This window comes from Panulirus ornatus, chromosome 59 (assembly GCF_036320965.1).
Source record: "Panulirus ornatus isolate Po-2019 chromosome 59, ASM3632096v1, whole genome shotgun sequence".
NCBI lineage: Eukaryota > Metazoa > Arthropoda > Malacostraca > Decapoda > Palinuridae > Panulirus > Panulirus ornatus.
Window position 1 is genome coordinate 19,360,493 of NC_092282.1, and position 27,775 is coordinate 19,388,267.

At 43.3% G+C, this 27,775-nt stretch overlaps 1 long non-coding RNA gene across 1 annotated transcript; it reads left to right on the forward strand.

Annotated features, from left to right (window-relative positions):
* The first annotated feature begins 104 nt into the window (after positions 1–104).
* LOC139767207 (uncharacterized) lies at positions 105–27,775 on the forward strand. Its single transcript, XR_011717012.1, has 3 exons — positions 105–661; positions 17,255–17,313; positions 23,995–27,775. It is a non-coding gene; the product is annotated as an uncharacterized lncRNA (long non-coding RNA).

Consider the following 27,775-nt stretch of genomic DNA (forward strand, 5'->3'; position numbering starts at 1 on the left):
ACAACGAGGCATTACCTACCACGGAAAAAGAGATGGATCTTTACGTCATTAGGGACACGTGAGGAGTGGAGTCACGTGATGGTTGAGGCGAGGTGAGGAGGGCTTCACTGCGGCCTGAGGCTCACACTCAACCCCTGACCGGCATCAGAGACGCACCTTCCCTCGTTGTCTCCACCAACACAGCCCCACATTCACCCTCTCCTCTCGAATTAGGAACTCCCGTCTGCCATCTGTACAGTGCACGTCCACCTTAGTCTTGTAAAAAAAAAAATCTTTGACTTTGAATATACCTATTTCTCTCGCGGGACCTTCGCCACATTACACTGAACTGGAAATTCACCTTTGCACCTCAGAATTACGACAGATCTTGTCACCTTGTGAGCGACGCACAATACCCCGCACCTGTCAACACCCTTCACGACCCGGGCTGTGACTTCTTCGCTGGACATTCCGACCTCCAGCCCCGGGAATCTTAATTTTGGGTTAAGAGACGAGGACTCCTGCAGGTGCTGGCAGAAGGTGGGACAGTGGGCAGGAGAGCCTGCCAGGTCAGGACACGCTCCTAGTCTCCAAGGATCCTTGCTGCTCCAACGCCATGTTTCACACGATTGCCTCCCGGGTCAAGAGTGGCGTCAAGCTGGACTTAATGGTCGTCGACGACGTAAGTACCAGGTCACCTTCCTCCTAAGGTCACCCTCTTCCTCAGGTCACCCTCCTTATGCTGTCATCATTCTCTTGGGGTCACCCCTCTCAGGCCACCTTATTCCATCCTCACATTACTTCTTGGGGCATTTCTGTCCCTATGTCACCCGTCTACTCGCATCATCCTCGTTCCTTGGTCATCCTCCAGCTGCCCGACACCATCCTTCCCTAGTCACCATCCTCCCTACGTCATCCTTCCTCCAGGACACCTGTCTCCCTTGGTCATTGTCCCATCCACATCACTGTCACTCCCAGGTCACCAATTTTCCAACAGCACATTATTCCCTAATGCTCCCATGTTCACGATCACCCTTGTGCCCTTGTAACTCTTCTTCCCTGGTCATAAATTCTTTTCCAGGTCGGTCCTCTTTGTAAGTCACCCTCATTTCCAGGTCAGGTCACCCTCAACCTTGTGACACCTCGAGTAAATTTTTCATCAAGTAAACTGTGTTCAGAAGTCACTTGTGTTCTGTTACCCATCATATTAGTGTCACCCTATCATGTCTGTCTTCACGATGTGCTGAGCCACGGATCCTGGCGCCGTCAAGGCCCAGGGTCCTGGAACCAGCTGGGACCAGGGTCCTCAAGTGAAGAATTTGGACGTCTCGTGGCGCTAATGGAGCTGTGGATCCTGGCTATAGCTGGGCTCTGGTGATTGGCATCAAGAGAGCTACGGGTCCTGGCACCGGCAGAGTTCTGGATCTTAAGCTAGCAGGGCCCTGGATCCTGGCATCAGTGGGGCCCTGATTAATGGCATCGGCAGGACCCCGGGCCCTAGCAACAGCAGACCCTTGGGCCCTTCTCCTGGCATCAGCAGTGCCCCGGTTCCCGACACTAGCAAAGCCACGGGACCTGGCACTAGTTGAGCCCTAGTTCATGGCACCAGGGGGCCCTGGGTTCTGGAACTAGGAGGGCCACAGATCTTGGTACCTGCATGGCCCCGGGTTCTGGTATCAGCAGAGCCCAAGTCCTGACACGAGAAGACCACCGTGTCCTGGCTCCAGACGACTATCTGGTCTTGGCAACAGCAGAGCACCGGGTCCTGGAGAGGAGACTTTGGACCTCTCCTGGCACTAGCAGGGCCACGGCTCCTAGCGTAACGAGGGTCCCTGGTCCTGGCACCAATAGGGTCCCAGGTCGTGTTATCAGTAGGGCTTCGGGTCCTGGTACCAGAAGAGCTTCTGGCCCAGGCACCAGCAGGGCCCCGAATTCTGACACCAGCAAGACCTCGGACTCTGGAATCAGTAGGGCCTAGGGTTCTGGCACCAGCAGAGCTTTGGGTCCTGGCACCAGAAGGACGTCGGATCCTGGCACAAGCAGGGCTTTGGATCTTGACACCAGCAGAGCCCCTGGTCCTAGCACCAATAGGGCCCCTGGTCCTGGTACCAGTGAGCCCTGGGTCTCAAGCAGGGCCCTGGGTCTTGGAGAGAGGACCTTGAACCTCTTCTAACACCAGCAGGGCCCCGGGTCCTGACATCATTAGTGCCCCGGGCCCTAGAATGAGACCAGCAGAACCCCTGTTCCTAGCACCAGCAAAACCCCGGATCCTAGCGTCAGCGGAGTCCTGGTTCCTGCCACCAGCAGAGCCTCGAGTCTTGGAGAGGGGACGGGAATTCTCCTGGCACCAGCAGGGCCCAGGGTCCTGATTAGGAGACCTCAGATCTTTCCTGGCATCTCCAGGGCCCCAGATCCTGACGAAGAAACTTCGGGTCTCTCCTGGAATCAACAAAGACCCTTGTCCTGGAGAAGAGACCTCGGACCTCTCCTGGCACCGGCAGAGCCCCGATTCCTGGAAAAGAGACCGTGAACCTCCTCTGGTACCAGCAGGAATCTTGGTCCTGGATAAGAGACCTCGGACCTCACCTGGTACCAGAAGGGTTCTAGGTCGTGGAGAGGAGATGTTGGACCTACCATGGCACCAGCTTGGCCCAGAGTTATAAAGAGGAGACCTCTGACCTCTCCTGGTACCAGGTTATCTTGCACATCAGATCGCCCTGTTTTCCTGAGTCGTCTCCCCAACAAATTACCTCTGCTTCAAGCTCATCTGCTCGAGGACCGCTGTCTCGTCTCGATGCGACCCTCCTAAGTTGCTCCCTTACCCCCCTCGTCCTCCAGTCATCCTGTAACCTGGGTCATCCTACCACAGACCAACTTTGTTTGACTCAAGATCACCCAGATCCCTAGAGGACTTAGTCTTCTTCAGTTTTAAACCTTCACACTTGATTACCCGTGTCATGAATTCATAACAACAGGACGCTATAATCAGGTCATCCTTAACAACAGGTTACTGTCATCTGCTCATCCTTAACACCAAGTCAGCCATTCGCTTGTCTTAACTCTCCAGTCTCAGAATGGCCTAAGCCCCTGTCGCCCTTGTTTTACATTTTTCTGGTCATCATAGGTCATCTGTTGCATTTTTGACCGAAACAAAGTGATTCCTGCTTGTAAATTGATAACAACTCTTCTCTCTGTGCTTGTTCGCCCAATTAGATGTCTGGTAGTTACATTGTGCCTAATCATATTATTCAGGTTAGTTACTGTGGAAATGATGCAAGAAGTCACGAGACATGATAATAAGTGGTACGCGTTTGCGTGCTTCCTCGTGTGTTTACCTTTACACACACACACACACACACACACACACACACACACACACTGAGTCAACTGATTACTAATGATTTTCATGATGGCTGGGTCAGTGCTATTCATATGGCAGTCTAAACGAGCTCAGGTGGGCTCGATATGGTTGTGGTAACAAACTACCTTTCGGAGAAGAGCGATTTCTAGTAGCAGGAGGAGACGGTAGCGATGTGGTGCAATGGTTTCTCCTTGAACTGTCGGATAAGGTCCAGGTGACTGATAGAGAGAGGCGGGAGAACTAGTTTGTTTGGCGCCTTTCTGAAGGCGTTGTAAGAGGGACTGAGGGTGATCTTGCACGCCCTTGACTGCACTCTTTCTGTTAGCCCCAGTTGTGTGGTGGATGATGAGGTAGGGGCGGAGGAGGCTTATGAGGTAGGGGTGGCGGAGATTTAGGGGAGCTTACAAAGAACGAAGGTTGTGTAGATATCACTGTGTTCAGTTATAGGGAGTCCAACTGTCCTTGGAATGAAGAAATAGAGACGATGGGGAGAGGGATTAAATGACGGTACTGACATGTTCCTTCCAGCTGAATTAGCATATATTCGTGTGCCTGTGTTAGTTGGTTGTGCCTGTACACACACAGGTGAAAGTGTGTGCGTGAGGGTAGGAGGGGGTCAAGGGTCATTGAGTTTCGTGACACACACTGACCGGACAAAAAGCGCCTCAAGATGGGTCACCTTAATCTTGGCCTTCGTCTCGACCAGTAATGCTTCGTACTCATCTAAGTCTTCACACGTGCGATGGTCAGACAGTGTGGCATCAAAACGTCTCCCAGTTTTGCGCAGTACATCCAGTGCCTTGTCGAATACGCGAGCGATTTCATTTGGCTTCTGTAATCCATAAACCCGGGTGGGGCTGGTGCCGCAGCTTGACCAGAAGGAAGCCTTACTTCCCCATGACCTCACGAAACTTCCGCCTGATTAGAAAAAAAAAAATGGTTTCCTAGGTGAGTGTGTAGCCGTGAACACATCCGCCTGCAGACAGACAGACAGACATTGCATACCTCCTCCTCATATTGCATCAACCTATTTGATATAGTACATTACGTCCTGCTGGCGAACCGATCTTCAATCAACATTATAGTGCCGTGTATCCCGGCGCTGTGTTGGTGGTTGTCAGAAACTGGGACAAGAGAACATTAATGATTCAAAGTTATACAAGAGACGTAAGTCATACACAGGAAACACGAACGCTGGCCAGCATCATGCTGTAGATGTAAGTCACGCACAGGAAACATGAACGTTGACCAGCATCATGCTGTAGATGTGAGTCATGCACAGGAAACACGAACGTTGACCATAATCATGCAGTGTAGATGTATGGAAGTAATGTATGTCATGCATGACGATGCCGGGGCTTCAGTATGTGCAGACTTCACTGGGATCTCCGCGTTCCTGCCAAGCCCAGCTGGTGGTGAAGGTGGCCGATTACCTTATCCTCAGACACGACAAGCGTTCTTTAAGTCGCCTTCCCTCCAGACCCCAGCAGTGGTGAAGTCTTGCTACACTTGGTGGGATATTCCTGAGCACAGGTAAAAGATCATAGCTACGTCCTCATGTCTGAGTCCTTCCATCCTCCTCTGTCACATTCTCTCATTTCTACTTCTTCACCAAATCTCCTCCTCCTCCTCCTCTTCTCATGGTTGTTTTAACTTTACTCCTTCGAATCTTTTGTGCCTCACACCTGCTTCCTACATACTAAGATAGAAGATCCACTAAACACACACATACACACACACACACACACACACACACACACACACACACACATACACACACACACACACACACACACACACACACACACATACTATTTCATGTGTGGCGGGTGGCGACGAAAATGGATGAAGGCAGCAAGTATGAATATGCTCATATGTTCATGTATATATATATGTATATGCTTGTGTATGTATATGTATGTATACGTTGAAATGTATAGGTATGTATATGTACGTGTGTGGGGAGTTGGGCCATTCTTTCGTCTGTCTCCTTGCGCTACCTCGCTAACGCGGGAGACAGCGACTAAGTATAATGAATATATATATATATATATATATATATATATATATATATATATATATATATATATATATATATATATATATATATATATATATATATATATATATATATATATATATATATATATATATATATATATATTTTTTTTTCTTTCTTTTGCTTTGTCGCTGTCTCCCGCGTTTGCGAGGTAGCGCAAGGAAACAGACGAAAGAAATGGCCCAACCCACCCCCATACACATGTATATACATACGTCCACACACGCAAATATACATACCTACACAGCTTTCCATGGTTTACCCCAGACGCTTCACATGCCCTGATTCAATCCATTGACAGCACGTCAACCCCGGTATAACACATCGATCCAATTCACTCTATTCCTTGCCCTCCTTTCACCCTCCTGCATGTTCAGGCCCCGATCACACAAAATCTTTTCCACTCCATCTTTCCACCTCCAATTTGGTCTCCCACTTCTCCTCGTTCCCTCCACCTCCGACACATATATCCTCTTGGTCAATCTTTCCTCACTCATTCTCTCCATGTGCCCAAACCATTTCAAAACACCCTCTTCTGCTCTCTCAGCCACGCTCTTTTTATTTCCACACATCTCTCTTACCCTTACGTTACTTACTCGATCAAACCACCTCACACCACATATTGTCCTCAAACATTTCATTTCCAGCACATCCATCCTGCGCACAACTCTATCCATAGCCCACGCCTCGCAACCATACAACATTGTCGGAACCACTATTCCTTCAAACATACCCATTTTTGCTTTCCGAGATAATGTTCTCGACTTCCACACATACTTCAAGGCTCCCAGAATTTTCGCCCCCTCCCCCACCCTATGATCCACTTCCGCTTCCATGGTTCCATCCGCTGCCAGATCCACTCCCACATATCTAAAACACTTTACCTCCTCCAGTTTTTCTCCATTCAAACTTACCTCCCAATTGACTTGACCCTCAACCCTACTGTACCTAATAACCTTGCTCTTATTCACATTTACTCTTAACTTTCTTCTTTCACACACTCTACCAAACTCAGTCACCAGCTTCTGCAGTTTCTCACATGAATCAGCCACCAGCGCTGTATCATCAGCGAACAACAACTGACTCACTTCCCAAGCTCTCTCATCCACAACAGACTTCATACTTGCCCCTCTTTCCAAAACTCTTGCATTCACCTCCCTAACAACCCCATCCATAAACAAATTAAACAACCATGGAGACATCACACACCCCTGCCGCAAACCTACATTCACTGAGAACCAATCACTTTCCTCTCTTCCTACACGTACACATGCCTTACATCCTCGATAAAAGCTTTTCACTGCTTCTAACAACTTTCCTCCCACACCATATATTCTTAATACCTTCCACACAGCATCTCTATCAACTCTATCATATGCCTTCTCCAGATCCATAAATGCTACATACAAATCCATTTGCTCATATATATATATATATATATATATATATATATATATATATATATATATATATATATATATATGAGACAATGATAGTAAAGTGATTACCACGCAGTTGCGGTGACTGTGGTGCCTTTAAAGTGAATATATATACACGTACAGTGAGCGTAAGATCCAGTAGTTTCTTTTTGTGTACATTATGTAGTGTACATTGAATAGTGAAGCCACAGGAGGGATGGGTGGTAGGGAATGGACAGTGAAGCCAAATGAGGGGTGGGTGGTGGGGACTTGGACAGTGAATGCACAGGAGGGGTGGGTGGTGGGGACGTGGATAGTGAAACAAAAGGAGAGGTGGGTGGAGGGACATGGATAGTGAAGCCACAGGAGGTTTTCTTTTTTATGAATGCAAATAATGGAAGGAAAATGTTGACAATATGACTGACCTCTTCACATTCATGTGATTCATTGTTTTGCTTGTGATCACTTTGTTCGGCATATATGACAACAATCTTTCTGGGAGCGGGGTCCCATCCCAGAAATGGCTTTCGCGTTTCCTGAGAGAATGAACCCTGAAACATGGAGAGAGCTGGCACCAACTGGAGACTATTGTATGGAATGTAACGACAGTTATTCAATCGTTCTGGTCAAGAATTGTTACTGGTTGAGCCGAGGTGCTAGTGATCTATTGTAACCAGACTCGTTGCTTTTGTTACTTATTTCACGCTACGGATTCTGGTTTCTGAGGTCACACAATAAAAATTCATAAATTCCCAAAATGGTCAGACTGAATAGTGAACAGGACTGAGACACAGGAATCATTCGACCATCACCTAAGCAAGCACTTTCAGACCGAGCTAATTACTCTGCTTGTAGAGGAAGAAATCTTCAACAAAATAAGTGTCAAGATCGCCAGGTACTTTTCTGTGATCATGGACTGCAAGCCTGACGTGAGTCATAACAGAAATAGCTGTAACAGTGAGGATCATCGGCTGCCGTTGGGCGGGTACATAACCGAGCACTTGGCTGGATTTCTAGCAGTTGAAAACACCATAGGTAGAAGCTAGTGTGACAGTCCTATTCGGGCACGTAGATAAATGTAATCTCAACACTGCAGACAGAATGTAGAGGGCAGTAGTGTAACTGAAGCAACATGCGTGAATACAGTCGACACACAGCAGGGTATTGACAATCTCTGAAAAAGTTTTTTACAGACCTTACAGCATTCACAACCTCACCCTGGTGATTGTAGATGCTACACTGTCATTGGTGCTCTCGTTGACCTTCCTCGGCATTTTGCAGCGTACTTACACCCTTTTCATCTTTTCGGTAAGGCGCTGATCGACCCTTAAGTTAATGATAACCTAAACGTTAGAGAGAGAGAGAGAGAGAGAGAGAGAGAGAGAGAGAGAGAGAGAGAGAGAGAGAGAGAGAGAGAGAGAGAGAGAGCCACGACGAGATAGGAATGTCGAACTGACAATGTTAAGAGTGCTCTATTATCAAGTAGGGGAAGTACTTGATGCTCTAGATGTAGTTAATGAACATACAGTTGATAATAGTGATAGCGAGACAGCATGTGCCTCAGTCAGCCTGACAAAATAATCATAATGCTTGACAGTGAATGTATTGTGTCAAATGATTTGTTCATGTAAACTTCTCCAAAGTCCAGGCACCATCCATCATCCATACACTGGAAAGCGATACCGAGGTAGTCAAATGGGCTTTCGTCCAAATGGGCGAGACATCACCGGGTACTTGGCCAGCGAAAGAAAACTCTAAAGTTTTTGTATCAAAATGCAGATGATGTGCGGGTGATGAAGATCTTTACGAGCATAATTTCTTTCCCCATATCAATGAAATTTAACAGCTTTTTCTGCTTTCACAATAGAGTCTACATCTTCACTGACAAGACGAAGGTGATTGAGAGAGGCAGTGACACAACTTGAGTGTCCGGTATAAAACCATGAAGCATGGAGTGAGTGACACTGGTTCACATGACTTGGCCTTTGAGGTACAGCCACCTCCAAAAGCGTTTTCAAGCCACGTATCTCATCCATAGCACTTGTTACCCCACATGTACAAGTGGTACGCACACCCTCTAAAAATTATTCGGCAACCCAACTGGTACGTACAAAAGCCGTGATTATGTGATGTGTTTGGTACCCTTGGGTGTGTGTGTGTGTGTGTGTGTGTGTGTGTGAAAGTGATATAATGTTTTCTGTCGCCACGTGTCGTATTTAACGGTTAATAAACGGGATACACAGGGTGTCAGTGCGAAAGCCTCTGAAAGGAATAGCATTATCCTCTGTAATATAATAATCAAACCCACAATCTGTATAAATGGTGCGTGGCAACCAACGAATCGGTGTTATTTAGGGATTTCTTACATTATGTGATGATGGAAAGTAGGTAAACGTCCAGTAATACAAGACCACATGCGTAAACAACATAATATTTGTGCATCGTAGTCGTGCTATAACTTTAAGCACAGTGCTGGCATGATTATGAAGCAGGGAATGACTCACGAAACGAATCATGATATTTCTTTAGTGAAGCAAACATGAGAAGAAGTGAACTTCATGTGAGGCGAACAGTGTCAGTGTCAACACAGACTTTTACCTCAGGAGGTTTGTTATGTTGAAAACGGAATCTGCTATTTTAGACGAAATGGAAACCTAGAAGAAGACGCACAGCGATCATCGCATTGCACGGTGTGGGCCTCGGTAATGATGAAACTGCAAGGCGGGTTAGCGCGTCAAGCTCACTCATTGCTCCAGACTGTGTGTACATCCATGCCAGATAACCCGGGGGAGTTCCTACACTAACTCTTGATAGAATTAAAAGGCACGTACTTACCTTTCACATTAAGCATTTACCCAGCATGGCTCATGACCGGTCAACCCGTAGAGTTACTACCCTGTTACTGTGAACACTGCTGTAATGGTTGATGTGAATCATGAGTACAATTTGCACGTACAGCCGCTGTAAAATGGTATACGAGTCACAAGCTACAGAGTAACTGGCAACCCAGCAGGCCAGATACCAACCATACACTGTACCTCAGGTTTTCTTTTTTTAAATTTTCGTGAGGTGTGTCATATTGTATCATGACGTACGGTTGCCGAATAATATTTCATTAGGTGTACATACTTTCAGTGTACGCTAGTCTTAGCTTACATTGCGTCTGCTCCTTGATATGTCCATCACTACTGCAGCATGACACAGAGGCTTTTCTTCTCTGAAATTGATAAGATATAATCTAAGGCTCATATCAGGAACGGCTGACATCATCAATTCGTGACTACCAGAACGATACGGGTGGACTTATACAGGTGGACTTCTAACTAACATATTGCAGGATAGGTAAACCGTGTTGCAATAACAGTTTGTGCTGTAGCTGTTTCCAGTCAGCTACAGTGCACATTCTGACCTGCCTTTGGAGATTTCATTAATATACTGAAACATTAATCAACCTTTGTGTTATCATGTATGAATCAGTGTCAATAAGATGAGACTAGTTAAGGGTAGTGTACGTTGATTTTCAAAAGGAAAAAGTTTGAAACATATTGAAACATATTGGCTTTTTGTAGGTGGTCAAAGTACCCCTGAAAAGTACAAGGTTCTTACTGTGTGCATGGGAGACCTGATGATCCTATGAGAGATTCACCCAGTACCACTGCCTCGCTTTTATATTGTGAAGGTTCCGGTCACGGACAAAAGTCCACATCAAGGTCGGGCCTCAAGTGAAATATAGAGAGAATTATGAAACAGAAAAAGAAAAGACAAGAGAAGGTGTTTACGAATTTTGGAAGGTGTAAAACCTGTGCCAGGTCATAGTTATTGGGAAAGACAAGAAAAGGTAGAGAGTTCCAAAGCTTCGACGTGTAGAGAAAGAAGCAAGTATCAGAACAGACCACCCTTGAGTTGCCCATGACCACACAGTATTCATGTGACGCAGCAGCTTGCCGAGTATTGCGTGGTCTAGTTAGGGGTGCGGGCACACAAGCAGCCAGCTCTTGGTAGCAAAAACCAAAGTAATAACTATAGGGTAAGAGGGTCAAATTTGGAAGTTAGCTTAGGAAAGTTTATAAGTCGGGCAACTTTCGACTCTATCATGTAAGGATACAGAGATAGAACCACCCCAAACGTGAGAGCAGTACTCCATACAGGGACGAATCAAACCTTTGTATAAGCAGAGCAACTTTTCAGAAGCAAACAAGTTTCGACTTCTAAACAGAACACCCAGTTTCTTAGAGGCAGACTTAGCTATTCCTGCAATGCCACGTTCGTTGAGTCAAGAGGTGGAATTAAAGAACCGTTAAAGGTGAGATGGGAGTTGTGAGGAGTTTTCGACAGAAACAGTGATATGAACTGGGTCTTGGAGGCATTAAACTTTAAAAGATTTTGTCTACCCCACCGCGATATCCTGTCCAAGTCTGATTCTTTTTTAGGAAGCTGTGTCAAGACAAGATGCAGATTGAGTGAGAGAAGAGTGAGCAGAACTGAAGGATGTGGATGAGTGCAGTGTTGAGTCGTCAGCGCACGAGTGATTTGTATTATTTGTGGAGGAGAGGAAATCGTTGAAAAAAAAAGAAAAAAAAAGTGGAGACAGAGCAGAACCTTGAGGGACACCGCTATTGGTGGAGAAAAGGCGGGATGCTGGTCCATCAACAACCACAGAGATAGATCGGCCGGACAGGTAGCTAGATATGAAGGAGCAAAGTGAGGAAGGGAAGCTACACATGACTCCCCAAAATCTTTCAGGGATGTTGACTATCGGTAAGATAGCATAGAATATCACCGGTGGATCTCGCCTTACGGGAGCCATACTGGTGATCAGAGAGAAGACTGTGATTTTTGAGGTGTTTAAGGATATGAGAGTTGAGAAGGGATTCAAAAGACTATGGAAATGATAGATGTCAAAGCAGTAGGACGATAGTTAGACGGGTCAGAACTGTCACCCTTCTTAGGGAAGGGATGTATCAATGTATGTTTCCAAGAAGGAAAAGTTTTGGTTTTCAAACATACGGAACAGACGAGCAAACACAGGTGCAAATTCAGAGGCACACTCTTCCAGTACACGGGGATGGATGCCGACAGGATCATAAGCCTCGCTTGTGTCCAGAGAGAGATGCGTTTTTCGGACACTCCGAAAGCGACTACGGGAAGGAGCATAGGAATAGTAAGAGGAACGTCAGGGAGTGATGTAATGTTGAGTCATCCAAAGAAGAGATAGAGGAGAAACGGGAACCAGGAAATGTCCTCAGCTAAAGACCAGAAAGACCTATCAGTGAATGACGAGAAGTCGTCATCACAATTTCTTTGAATAAAGGAACACTTTGCCTTACAGGTAACGTGCTTGCAGTAATTACGGGCAAACCACAGCTCCCTTTCCACATCCAGGCCTCACAAAACTTTCCATGGTTTACCCCAGACGCTTCACATGCCCTGACTCAATCCATTGGCAGCACGTCGACCCTGGTATACCACATCGTTCCAATTCACTCTATTTCTTGCACGCATTTCACCCTCCTGCATGATCAGACCCCGATCACTCAAAATCTTTTTCACTCCATCTTTCCACCTCCAATTTGGTCTCCCACTTCTCCTTGTTCCCTCTGCCTCTGACACATATATCCTCTTGGTCAATCTTTCCTCACTCATTCTCTCCATATGACCAAACCATTTCAAAACACCCTCTTCTGCTCTCTCAACCACAATCTTTTAATTACCACACATCTCTCTTACCCTTTCATTACTTACTCGATCAAACCACCTCACACCCCATATTGTCCACAAACATCTCATTTCCAAGACATCCACCCTCCTCCGCACAACTCTATCTATAGCCCACGCCTCGCAACCATACAACATTGTTGGAACCACTATTCCTTCAAACATACCAATTTTTGCTTCCCAAGATAACGTTCTCGACTTCCACACATTTTTCAACGCTCCCAGAACTTTCGCCCCCTCCCCCACCCTATGATTCACTTCCGCTTCCATGGTTCCATCCGCTGCCAAATCCACTCCAAGATATCTAAAACACTTCACTTCCTTCAGTTTTTCTCCATTTAAACGTACCTCCCAATTGACCTGTCCTTCAATCCTACTGTAACTAATAACCTTGCTCTTATTCACATTTACTCTTAACTTTCTTCTTTCACACACTTTACCAAACTCAGTCACCAGCTTCTGCAGTTTCTCACATGAATCAGCCACCAGCGCTGTATCATCAGCGAACAACTGACTCACTTCCCAAGCTCTCTCATCCCAAACAGACTGCAAACTTGCCCCTCTTTCCAAAACTCTTGCATTCACCTCCCTAACAACCCCATCCATAAACAAATCAAACAACCATGGAGACATCACGCACCCCTGCCGCAAACCTACATTCACTGAGAACCAATCACTTTCCTCTCTTCCTACACGTACACATGCTTTACATCCTCGATAAAAACTTTTCACTGCTTCTAACAACTTACCTCTCGCACCATATATTCTTAATACCTTCCACAGAGCATCTCTATCAACTCTATCATATGCCTTCTCCAGATCCATAAATGCTACATATAAATCCATTTGCTTTTCTAAGTATTTCTCACATACATTCTTCAAAGCAAACACCTGATCCACACATCCTCTACCACTTCTGAAACCACACTGCTCTTCCCCAATCTGATGCTCTGTACATGCCTTCACCCTCTTAATCAATACCCTCCCATATAATTTCCCAGGAATACTCAACAAACTTATACCTCTGTAATTTGAGCACTCACTTCTATCCCCTTTGCCTTTGCACAATGGCACTATGCAAGCATTCCGCCAGTCCTCACCATGAGACATACATGCACTGAATAACCTTACCAACCAGTCAACAATGCGGTCACCCCCTTTTTTGATAAATTCCACTGCCATACCATTCAAACCCGCTGCCTTGCCGGCTTTCATCTTCCGCAAAGGTTTTACGACATATTCTCTGTTCACCAAATCATTCTCCTAAACCCTCTCACTTTGCACACCACCTCGACCAAAACACCCTACATCTGCCACTCTATCATCAAACACATTCAACAAACCTTCAAAATACTCACTCCATCTCCTCACATCACCACTACTTGTTTTCACCTCTCCATTAGCATCTTTTACTGATGTTCCCATTTGTTCCCTTGTCTTACGCACTTTATTTACCTCCTTCCAAAACATCTTTTTATTCTCCCTAGACTTTAATGATACTCTCTCACCCCAACCCTCATTTGCCCTCGTTTTCGCCTCTTGCACCTTTCTCTTGACCTCCTGCCTCTTTCTTTTATACATCTCCCAGTCGTTCTGCATTATTTCCCTGCAAAAATCGTCCAAATGTCTCTCTCTTCTCTTTCACTAATAATCTTACTTCTTCATCCTACCACTCACTACCCTTTCTAATCTGCCCACCTCCCACGCTTCTCGTGCCACAAGCATCTTTTGCACAAGCCATCACTGCTTCCCTAAATACATCCCATTCCTCCCCCACTCTCCTTACGTCCTTTCTTCTCACCTTTTCCATTCTGTACTCAGTCTCTCCTGCTACTTCCTCACACAAGTCACCTTCCCAAGCTCACTTACTCTCACCACTCTCTTCACCCTAACATTCTCTCTTCTTTTCTGAAAACCTCTACAAATCTTCACCTTCGCCTCCACAAGATAATGATTAGCACCTCTCAGCACATTAACATGCAAAAGTCTCTCTTTCGCTTGCCTATCAATTAACACGTAATCCAATAACGCTCTCTGGCCATCTCTCCTACTGACATACGTATACTTATCTCTCTTTTTAAACCAGGTATTCCAATCACCAGTCCTTTTTCAGCACATAGATCTACAAGCTCTTCACCATTTCCATTTACAACACTGAACACCTCATGTACACCAATTATTCCCTCAACTGCCACATTACTCACCTTTGCATTCAAATCACCCATCACTATAATCCGGTCTTGTGCATCAAAACTACGAACACACTCACTCAGCTGCTCCCAAAATACTTGTCTTTCATGATCTTTCTTCTCATGCCCAGGTGCATATGCTCCAATAATTACCCATCTCTCTCCATCCACTTTCAGTTTTAATTGATAGGCGCGTGAAAGAGAGACTTTTGGATGTTAATATGCTGAGAGGTGCAACTGGAGGTCCATCCACTTTCAGTTTTAATTGATAGGCGCGTGAAAGAGAGACTTTTGGATGTTAATATGCTGAGAGGTGCAACTGGAGGGATGTCTGACCATTATTTTGTGGAGGCGAAGGTGAAGATTTGTAGAGGATTTCAGAAAGAAGAGAGAATGTTGGGGTGAAGAGAGTGGTGAAAGTAAGTGAGCTTGGGAAGGAGACTTGTGTGAGGAAGTACCAGAAGAGACTGAGTGCAGAATGGAAAAAGGTGAGAGCAAAGGACGTAAGGGGAGTGGGGGAGGAATAGGATGTATTTAGGGAAACAGTGATGGCTTGCGCAAAAGATGCTTGTGGCATGAGGGTAGTAAGTGGTAGGATGAATGTGTTTTGAAATGGTTTGGGCACATGGAGAGAATGAGTTAGGAAAGATTGACCAAGAGGATATATGTGTCGGAGGTGGAGGGAACGATGGGAAGTGGGAGACCAAATTGGAGGTGGAAAGATGGAGTGAAAAAGATTTTGAGTGATCGGGGCCTGAACATGCAGGAGGGTGAAAGGCGGGCAAGGAATAGAGTGAATTGGATCGATGTGGTATACCGGGGATGACGTGCTGTCAGTGGATTGAATCAGGGCATGTGAAGCGTCTGGGGTAAACCATGGAAAGTTGTGTGGGGCCTGGATGTGGAAAGGGAGCTGTGGTTTCGGGCATTATTGCATGACAGCTAGAGACTGAGTGTGAACGAATGTGGCCTTTGTTGTCTTTTCCTAGCGCTACCTCGCACACATGAGGGGGGAGGGAGATGGTATTCCATGTGTGGCGAGGTGGCGATGGGAATGAATAAAGGCAGACAGTGTGAATTGTGTGCATGGGTATATATATGTATGTGTCTGTGTGTGTATATATATGTGTACATTGAGATGTATAGGTATGTATATTTGCGTGTGTGGACGTGTATGTATATACATGTGTATGGGGGTGGGTTGGGCCATTTCTTTCGTCTGTTTCCTTGCGCTACCTCGCAAACGTGGGAGACAACGACAAAGCAAAATAATAATAATAATATATATATACATATATATATATATATATATATATATATATATATATATATATATATATATATATATATATATATATATATATATATATATATATATATATAACTGCCTGCCTGTCATAGAGCTGATCGACCCCAGCCACTTGCCAAAAGTACCCTGATGAATAATCCTGTTGGTCAAGTTTATTTGGGATAATGTTGCCCCGGTAATAATGTTACATGCTGTTGTTCACAAAAGTATTACTTTCGCAAGCATAGAGAATGCTGAGCAGCAACCACGAGATCATTTATCTGTCAGCTTGTATCCTTTGTCTCCAATCCCATCTACATGCACCTGTCCAGGCAATCCCTCAACAGTAAGAGGTACTGAAAATGCCAGAAATATTGCCTAACATATTGCATGCCTTCCGTAGCCATGTCGTCGATATTTCTCATGGTTAGGGAAGACTAACAAAGCTACGATAGTCCGTTTGTTCTCAGCGAACGTCGTAAGTAGCAGTAGCCTAGCACTAAAGCGGTCCCTCAACAATAAACGATACTGAAAATACCAAAGATAATGCCCTATGTATTACATGATCTGTGTATTGCGTGCCCAAAACGAAATTTAATCCTTCTCAAAGTTATGCCCTTCTTGTCATAACCTTGAACATAGTTATGTTTAACGTTATCACACGTATCAACCACAAAAACGCTTCTGCTTCTTAGAGCAGCAATACCTAACAGAGATCTCGAGTTTTGTGGCAATATCTTAACATCAGAAAACCCAAGAAATGATGATCTGGCGAAAACTCGCCTTCATAACTTTAGTCGGCTTCAAGCCAGCTTTACCATGGATTTTTTTTTTTGTCTCTTACAAAATGCTTCTAGAAATGGGGGCTTCTACTCAAATTCCGTAAACAATAATAGTGTATGTTACAATGAGACAATCGATTTTCATCGCATGACATGACTTTGTAAGAATATAGTAACAAAAAACGGATGGTGTCCAGAATCATGGATGATTCGTCCTAGATATGTCAACTACTACTGTTGGTGCTTGTTAATGCAGACTGTTAGGTTCCTAGGATTGGTAAAATCATTTAATCGTCAACAGGTGTAAATGAGCACAGTGGCCAGAAGGTGCAACTTGATAGTCAGTAAGTAAGGGTGTAACTGTTATCATGTTAATAAGAACATGTATTGATGTACGATGTTTAGTGCGTAGCTACTGCTTCAGTCATTGCAGGCCCCACTAACCACATACATACTGTTGCAGATCATCAATAATCACACCAGCCTGAGAACCACCAGAAAGAGAGTCCGGAGAAGCTGGATGTAAGTCTCCTGTGCCTCCTTCCAACACTGTTGGTAGTTATGTTCCTAGTACCACCCTCACAACTTGTAGTTACACTCCAGCCACTGTGGGTAGTTAGGGCCCCAACACCACCCTCACAACAGGCAGTTATATCCCAGCAACAGTTGGCAGTTAGGGCCCCGCCACCACCTTCACAACGGGTAGTTATACCCAAGCCACTGTTAATAGTTCTGTCTGCACTACCAACCTCATAACGGATTGTTATGTCCCCACTACCATCCTTACAACTGGTAGTTATATCCCAGCCAGTGTTGCTCGTTATGTCCCCTCTACTACCCTCACAACTGGTAGTTATATCCCAGCCGGTGTTGCTCGTTATGTCCCCGCTACCATCCTTACAGATGGTGGTTAATCCCAGCTACTGTTGCTAGTTATGTCCCTACTACTACCCTCACAACTGGTAGGTATGTCCCCACTACCATCCTCACAACTAGTAGTTATGTCCGCACTACTACCCTCACAACTGGTAGTTATACTTCATCCATTGTTGATAGTTTTGTCCCCACTGTGATCCTCACAACTGATAGTTAACACAGAAGCTGTATGATGTATGATGTTAACACAGTAAGTGTATGATGTATAATGTTAACACAGTAGGTGTGGGATGTATAATGTTACTACAGTAGGTAAGGGATGTATAATGTTAACACAGGTGTATGATGTATGATGTTAACACAGTAAGTGTATGATGTATAATGTTAACACAGTAGGTGTGGGATGTATAATGTTACTACAGTAGGTGTGGGATGTATAATGTTAACATAGTAGGTGTGGGATGTATAATATTAACACAGTAGGTGTGGGATGTATGATGTTAACACAGTAGGTGTGGGATGTATAATGTTAACACGGTAGGTGTGAGATGTATAATGTTAACATAGTAGGTGAGGGAGGTATAATGTTAACACAGTAGATGTGGGATGTATAATGTTAACACAGTAGGTGAGGGATGTATAATGTAAACACAGTAGATGAGGGATGTATAATGTTATCACAGTAGGTGTGGGATGTATAATGTAAACACAGTAGGTGAGGGATGTATAATGTTAACACAGTAGGTTATGGATGTATAATGTTAACACGGTAGGTGTGGGATGTATAATGTTAACACAGTAGGTGTGGGATGTATAATGTTAACACAGTAGGTAAGGGATGTATAATGTTAACACAGTAGGTGTGGGATGTATAATGTTAACACAGTAGGTGATGGATGTATAATGTTAACACAGTAGGTGTGGGATGTATAATGTTAACACAGTAGGTGAGGGATGTATAATGTTAACACAGTAGGTGTGGGATGCATGATGCTAACACAGTAGGTGTGTGATGTATAATGTTAATACAGTGGGTGTGTGATGTATGACGTTAGCACAGTAGGTGATGGATGTATAATGTTAACACAGTGGGTGATGGATGTATAATGTTAACACAGTAGGTGTGTGATGTATAATGTTAACACAGTAGGTGTGGGATGTATAATGTTAACGCAGTAAGTGTGGGATGTATAATGTTAACACAGTAGGTGGGTGATGTATCATGTTAACACAGTAGGTGTGGGATGTATAATTTTAACACAGTAGGTGTGGGATGTATAATGGTAACACAGTAGGTGTGTGATGTATAATGTTAACACAGTAGGTGTGTGATGTATAATGTTAACACAGTAGGTGTGGGATGTATAATGTTAACACAGTAGGTGTGAAATGTATAATGTTAACAGAGTAGGTGTGGGATGTATAATGTTAACAGAGTAGGTGTGGGATGTATAATGTTAACACAGTAGGGGTGTGATGTATAATGTTAACACAGTAGGTGTGGGATGTTTAATGTTAACACAGTAGGTGATGGATGTATAATGTTAACACAGTAGGCGATGGATGTATAATGTTAACACAGTAGGTGTGTGATGTATAATGTTAACACAGTGGGTGTGGGATGTATAATGTTAACACAGTAGGTGTGGGATGTATAATGTTAACATAGTAGGTGTGGGATGTATAATGTTAACACAGTAGGTGTGGGATGTATAATGTTAACACAGTAGGTGTGGGATGTATAATGTTAACATAGTAGGTGTGGGATGTATAATGTTAACACAGTAGGTGTGTGATGTATAATGTTAACACAGTAGGTGATGGATGTATAATGTTAACACAGTAGGTGTGGGATGTATAATGTTAACACAGTAGGTGATGGATGTATAATGTTAACACAGTAGGTGATGAATGTATAATGTTAACACAGTGGGTGATGGATGTATAATGTTAACACAGTAGGTGTGTGATGTATAATGTTAACACAGTAGGTGTGGGATGTATAATGTTAACACAGTAAGTGTGGGATGTATAATGTTAACACAGTAGGTGTGGGATATATAATGTTAACACAGTAGGTGTGGGATGTATAATGTTAACACAGTATGTGTGGGATGTATAATGTTAACACAGTAGGTGTGGGATGTATAATGTTAACACAGTAGGTGTGGGATGTATAATGTTAACACATTAGGTGTGGGATGTATAATGTTAACACAGTAGGTGTGGGATGTATAATGTTAACACAGTAGGTGATGGATGTATAATGTTAACACAGTAGGTGTGTGATGTATAATGTTAACACAGTAGGTGTGGGATGTATAATGTTAACACAGTAAGTGTGGTGTGTATAATGTTAACACAGTAGGTGTGGGATGTATAATGTTAACACAGTAGGTGTGGGATGTATAATGTTAACACAGTAGGTGTGTGATGTATAATGTTAACACAGTAGGTGATGGATGTATAATGTTAACACAGTAGGTGTGGGATGTATAATGTTAACACAGTAGGTGTGTGATGTATAATGTTAACACAGTAGGTGTGGGATGTATAATGGTAACACAGTAGGTGATGGATGTATAATGTTAACACAGTAGGTGATGGATGTATAATGTTAACACAATAGGTGAGGGATGTATAATGTCAACACAGTAGGTGTGTGATGTATAATGTTAACACAGTAGGTGTGGGATGTATAATGATAACACAGTAAGTGTGGGATGTATAATGTTAACTCAGTAGGTGTGGGATGTATAATATTAACACAGTAGGTGATGGATGTATAATGTTAACACAGTAGGTGTGGGATGTATAATGTTAACACAGTAGGTGTGGGATGTATAATGTTAACACAGTAGGTGTGGGATGTATAATGTTAACACAGTAGGTGTGGGATGTATAATGTTAACACAGTAGGTGTGGGATGTATAATGTTAACACAGTAGGTGTGGGATGTATAATGTTAACACAGTAGGTGTGGGATGTATAATGTTAACACAGTAGGTGTGTGATGTATAATGTTAACACAGTAGGTGTGGGATGTATAATGTTAACACAGTAGGTGTGGGATGTATAATGTTAACACAGTAGGTGTGAGATGTATAATGTTAACACAGTAGGTGTGGGATGTATAATTATAACACAGTAGGTGTGTGATGCATAATGTTAACACACTAGGTGTGGGATGTATAATGTTAACACAGTAGGTGTGGGATGTATAATGTTAACACAGTAGGTGTGGGATGTATAATGTTAACACAGTAAGTGTGGGATGTATAATGTTAACTCAGTAGGTGTGTGGATGTATAATGTTAACACTAGTAAGGTGTGGGATGTATAATGTTAACACAGTAGGTGTGGGATGTATAATGTTAACACAGTAGGTGATGGATGTATAATGTTAACACAGTAGGTGTGGGATGTATAATGTTAACACAGTAGGTGATGGATGTATAATGTTAACACCGTAGGTGATGATGTAATAATGTTAACACAGTAGGTGATGGATGTATAATGTTAACACAGTAGGTGTGTGGATGTATAATGTTAACACAGTAGGTGTGGGATGTATAATGTTAACACAGTAAGTGTGGGATGTATAATGTTAACACAGTAGGTGTGGGATGTATAATGTTAACACAGTAGGTGTGGGATGTATAATGTTAACACAGTAGGTGTGGGATGTATAATGTTAACACAGTAGGTGTGGGATGTATAATGTTAACACAGTAGGTGTGGGATGTATATGTTAACACAGTAGGTGTGGGATGTATAATGTTAACACAGTAGTGTGGGATGTATAATGTTAACACACGTAGGTGTGGGATGTATAATGTTAACACAGTATGTGTGGGATGTATAATGTTAACACAGTAGGTGTGGGATGTATATGATAACACAGTAGGTGAGGGATGTATAATGTTAACACAGTAGGTGTGGGATGTATAATGTTAACACAGTAGGTGTGGATGTATATGTTAACACAGTAGGGTGGATGTATAATGTTAAACAGTGGTGGGATGTATAATGTTAACACAGTGGTGTGGATTATAATTAACACAGTAGGTGTGATGTATAATGTTAACACAGTAGGTGTGATGTATAATGTTAACACAGTAGGTGTGGATGTATAATGTTAACACAGTAGGTGGGATGTATAATGTTAACACAGTAGGGTGTGATGTATAATGTAACACAGTAAGTGTGGATGTATATGTTAACACAGTAGGTTGGGATGTAAAGTTAACACAGTAGGTGTGGGATGTATAATGTTAACACAGTAGGTGTGTGATGTATAATGTTAACACAGTAGGTGTGGGATGTATAATGTTAACACAGTAGTGTGGGATGTATAATGTTAACACAGTAGGTGTGGATGTATAATGTTAACACAGTAGGTGTGGGATGTATAATGTTAACACAGTAGGTGTGGGATGTATAATGTTAACACAGTAGGTGATGGATGTATAATGTTAACACAGTAGGTGTGGGATGTATAATGTTAACACAGTAGGTGTGGGATGTATAATGTTAACACAGTAGGTGTGGGATGTATAATGTTAACACAGTAGGTGTGGGATGTATAATGTTAACACAGTAGGTGTGGGATGTATAATGTTAACACAGTAGGTGTGGGATGTATAATGTTAACACAGTAGGTGTGGGATTGTATAATGTTAACACAGTAGGTGTGTGATGTATAATGTTAACACAGTAGGTGTGTGATGTATAATGTTAACACAGTAGGTGTGGGATGTATAATGTTAACACAGTAGGTGTGGGATGTATAATGTTAACACAGTAGGTGTGGATGTATAATGTTAACACAGTAGGTGTGGGATGTATAATGTTAACACAGTAGGTGTGGATGTATAATGTTAACACAGTAGGTGATGGATGTATAATGTTAACACAGTAGGTGTGGGATGTATAATGTTAACACAGTAGGTGTGGGATGTATAATGTTAACACAGTAGGTGTGGGATGTATAATGTTAACACAGTAGGTGTGGGATGTATAATGTTAACACAGTAGGTGTGGGATGTATAATGTTAACACAGTAGGTGTGGGATGTATAATGTTAACACAGTAGGTGTGGGATGTATAATGTTAACACAGTAGGTGTGGGATGTATAATGTTAACACAGTAGGTGATGGATGTATAATGTTAACACAGTAGGTGTGTGATGTATAATGTTAACACAGTAGGTGTGTGATGTATAATGTTAACACAGTAGGTGTGCGATGTATAATGTTAACACAGTAAGTGTGGGATGTATAATGTTAACACAGTAGGTGTGGGATGTATAATGTTAACACAGTAGGTGTGTGATGTATAATGTTAACACAGTAGGTGTGGGATGTATAATGTTAACACAGTAGGTGTGTGATGTATAATGTTAACACAGTAGGTGTGTGATGTATAATGTTAACACAGTAGGTGTGGGATGTATAATGTTAACACAGTAGGTGTGGGATGTATAATGTTAACACAGTAGGTGTGGATGTATAATGTTAACACAGTAGGTGTGGGATGTATAATGTTAACACAGTAGGTGTGTGATGTATAATGTTAACACAGTAGGTGTGTGATGTATAATGTTAACACAGTAGGTGTGGGATGTATAATGTTAACACAGTAGGTGTGGGATGTATAATGTTAACACAGTAGGTTTGGGATGTATAATGTTAACACAGTAGGTGTGTGATGTATAATGTTAACACAGTAGGTGTGTGATGTATAATGTTAACACAGTAGGTGTGGGATGTATAATGTTAACACAGTAGGTGTGGGATGTATAATGTTAACACAGTAGGTGTGGGATGTATAATGTTAACACAGTAGGTGTGGGATGTATAATGTTAACACAGTAGGTGTGTGATGTATAATGTTAACACAGTAGGTGTGGGATGTATAATGTTAACACAGTAGGTGTGGGATGTATAATGTTAACACAGTAGGTGTGGGATGTATAATGTTAACACAGTAGGTGAGGGATGTATAATGTTAACACAGTATGTGTGTGATGTATAATGTTAACACAGTAGGTGTGGGATGTATAATGTTAACACAGTAGGTGTGTGATGTATAATGTTAACACAGTAGGTGTGGGATGTATAATGTTAACACAGTAGGTGTGGAATGTATAATGTTAACACAGTAGGTGTGGGATGTATAATGTTAACACATTAGGTGTGGGATGTATAATGTTAACACAGTCGGTGATGGATGTATAATGTTAACACAGTAGGTGCGTGATGTATAATGTTAGTACTCTTGGTGTGGTGAGACTGTAACCTAACGTGAGGTTTCCCCGCCCACAGAGACGTGGCCCCGCGTGTGAAGTACCTGAAGAAGAAGATGGAGCTGGAGCCTTACCCTGAGGACGAGCATTACAAACGTCTCAAGTGACGCCCACTTCCCCTGACCACCCTGGTGCTGGTGTCATCACTCACACCCTTGGGACCTGACCCTCGCTCATGGCGTCGGCCGACATGTTATGTATATGCTAGTCATCATCAGTAGTCAGTCACCTAGATGTGTTCTCACTCTTCATCACTACCATTAAGGCGACTGATCATGACAAGTGTTGACAAGCGGTGTCAACCTGGATGGCCCACCTGCCTCACAAACCCCCTGCAGTGTAGCCACTTAACCCACTTTACAGCGACGATTTAACTCCTTCATGACGACGACTTAAGCCCCTCATTGCAATGACTTAACCCCCTGAGTTACGATGCTATAACCCTCGAATGCGGTGACTATAGTCGTCGCACTCAAGGATTATGTCACTGTGTTCAGAGGGTCAACTCGCAGTACTCAAGGAGCGACCATAGTCAAAAAAAATCTTAGTGTCAGTGACACATTACCTTCATCACCAGTTATGATGTGTGGTGATGCTGGTCTACATCTACGTGAGGCTAGAGGACAATGCTCTGATTTACGTATTATTTCATCTCACAATATGAGAATGTAGGTTTGAGACCACTTCACGACACGTTGGTGATCATGTTTATAGTACACACACACACACACACACACACACACACACACACACACACACACACACACAGGAAAGGTAACCATCGTAAGTATTCTGGTTAAGAGTTTAAAGTACCTGAGCGTTTAAGGCTGTGAATAATGGTGGCCAGAACAGGACGAGGCCAGCAGGCAAGCCATGACGGAGCTTGACGTGTGCTGTCAACAGCAGACGTCCAGGAGTCACCCCCTTGACCAGGAGGGGTCAAGATAGGTGACCTCGACCCTGTACGATACATTGTAACTTGTTGAGAACGATGGAACGGCTATTGGGAATGATGGCGTGGGTGAAGGTCAGATCAAAAGGCCAGGCCACATCATATCTAAAGGTCGATCGCGCCCTGATTGAGTCGAGGGTCGAATAGTTGTTTTCAAGAGATTCAAGATGGGGATATATGACATATTCTTGTCCTTCTGTTGAGTGCACTTGGTGTACAAATACAGCTTCCCGTTAACGCCATCCCCTTTTTCCAACTTATTCGTCTGTTGACACGATGATTTTTTTCACTTCTCTTCAGGGCTGTTCAAAGTTCCAATAATTTGCTCTCGTGTCCCTCAAACTTCTGAGGACATGCTTTTCTTTCCGGGTTCTTGTCTAGACGTCTCCACTCCACCTACGTTGACTATATCCTCGCTCCACCCACATTACTTGTAACCCTTCTCCTTCCTAACTTGATATCTCTTCATGGCAGTTCACTGAATCTCCATTCCATCCTTATTCACATCCTTACCAAATCCACACCTTCACTACGGCCTCATTCATTATAACCTCAGCCTGTCTTATAATCAGAAACCTATTCCATCCTTACTTATCACAACCTCATGCTACCCCCGCTGTCACAACTCCACTGTTATTTACCACATCAGCACTTCACCCTCACTTTCCGTAACCTCACAGTATCTACTAAGATCCGTCCTCATTCACCACAACCACACTTCATCCTCTCACCACAATCACGAACCATCCCCACTCACCACAATCACGAACCATCCCCACTCACCACAATCACGAACCATCCCCACTCACCACAATCACGAACCATCCCCACTCACCACAATCCCACATCCAATCCTTCGTCAAGACAATCCCACTATCACAACTCCACTTTGCAAACTATGATACATCATCCTCATTACATCGAACGCATTCCGTCCCTGATCATTACAATCCACTTCTTTCCCTTTCCAGGCCAACCAGTGATTCATCCAATAATAACTAGTTTGCGAACACAGTGTTCATCACATACTTCCCCCGGCCTGCGTCCCCTACAGCCCACCAAGAATGAATCATCAAACTTGGGACATTTTTGTTGCCAATGCTTTCAGAGACGTCCGAGATGCGACCCGACTTGTTCACACTTCGTCTACCCCCAGAAATCCGTCCAGGCCTGTTGTACACGGACAATGGCATGATGACAATGTCCTCTCTGGGAAATCTCCTACAAAATCACTCTTCTTTTATATGAGAAAGAATCATGTGATGATACTCATTGTTTAAACTTTTTCGTTTTGTGAATGTAATAACTTTTTTAAACCTTTTTTAACTTCGGACTTTTGCCATTAAGCATTTTTTACTTCATCATCTTTGCTTCGTTGAAATCAGTGTAATTCTACCTCCTTAGTAGAGTCAACTATGTATTTCATGTGTGATGATACGGACGCAGACTTTTCCCTGGTCGAGGAGAGTGTGGAACTGGGGCTTGTAAACATCTAGCTGTGACCAGATCATCAACGTTTTAGCTGGTGGTCGTCATGTTGGGTCAGTTTCCTGGGCGCGTCGGTACGATCACTGAATGCAACAACGATACGAACCTGGAAGTATGATGGCTTGGCCTTTCACCTGACCTTTATGAATCAGGTCAAAAGTTCACGCCATAAACATCGAACCGTCTTATTCAAAGTGGTCGGTGTATCTCAGTTATGGCGTGCCTGCGGTCATGATAGCGAAAGGTGAACATAAGATTTCCATTAAGTAATAAGTATATCCAGTTACTGCTTCGTTCATGTGGTCTGGTATCGAATTCGGTTTGGAAATATTTGGCTCGTGTGTGTGTGTGTGTGTGTGTGTGTGTGTAACACTATCAGCGCAGTAACATCCATGTGAACTGCAGTTCAAATGCTCAACGGCTTTTCCTTTCCTAAGTCATGTCTGGGATTTGTTTATAAATTCCTTGGTACGAGGTTGTCACCAAAGACACTGAGCAACGTTAGCACGGCAGATAACACCCGCACGTCTGGCAACACCCGTGCGTCAGGCAACACCCGCACACTAGGCAACACCCATACACCAGGCAACACCCAAACACCTGTACACCAGTCAACACCGTGACTTGTGTTTATCAGACAGACGCCAAATGGACAGGACACCGCCTTCTTGAGAGCGACGTTACGATCGTCGTGTTGAAAGGTTAAGTTCATGATTTCAATGTTCTGTAAAGAATAATTCGTTACATATTCCCAGGCGACAAGGTACTACAGCGAAGGTGAACCATGATCAAGACTTTGTTTATGTAAGAGGCGCAATTTTACGAAAATGTTGGTTTTCTTAGACAAACTTGAATAAAATGAACAACATATTTTACTTTAGTGTATAGACAACATTAAGATGAAAGCTGCTTAAACCACACTCAAACCTTTAGGATTTTAAAGTTATTGTCGGTTTCGATTTCATTACGTCCTAATTTACAGAAGACTTATTCGTTGAACTGTTTATAGTCACTAGACAAGTAAGTTGGATAAAATGTATCACTTGAGCATCTTACGTTGTCCCTCACGAGCGGAACTCTGTGACACAAGATCCACTCCCTCCTCTCACATACACAAGTACTCCAGGCTAATTTCCTGACGGTTTTTACACATGTTGTCTTGCATGGTACTCCCTTAATGCATTCTCAAAAGCTACTATGTTCATGTATTTCAGTCTTGGGTGTGCTATGAACATGTATCGAAGACAAGGTATCATTTTGCTTTCTGGCTTTGTATAAATATGCAAGTGTCTTAATTTCCTGTCTGAGAATTTTTGTAATTTATTTCTTTAAGTTATGATAAAATGTACATTGAAACATC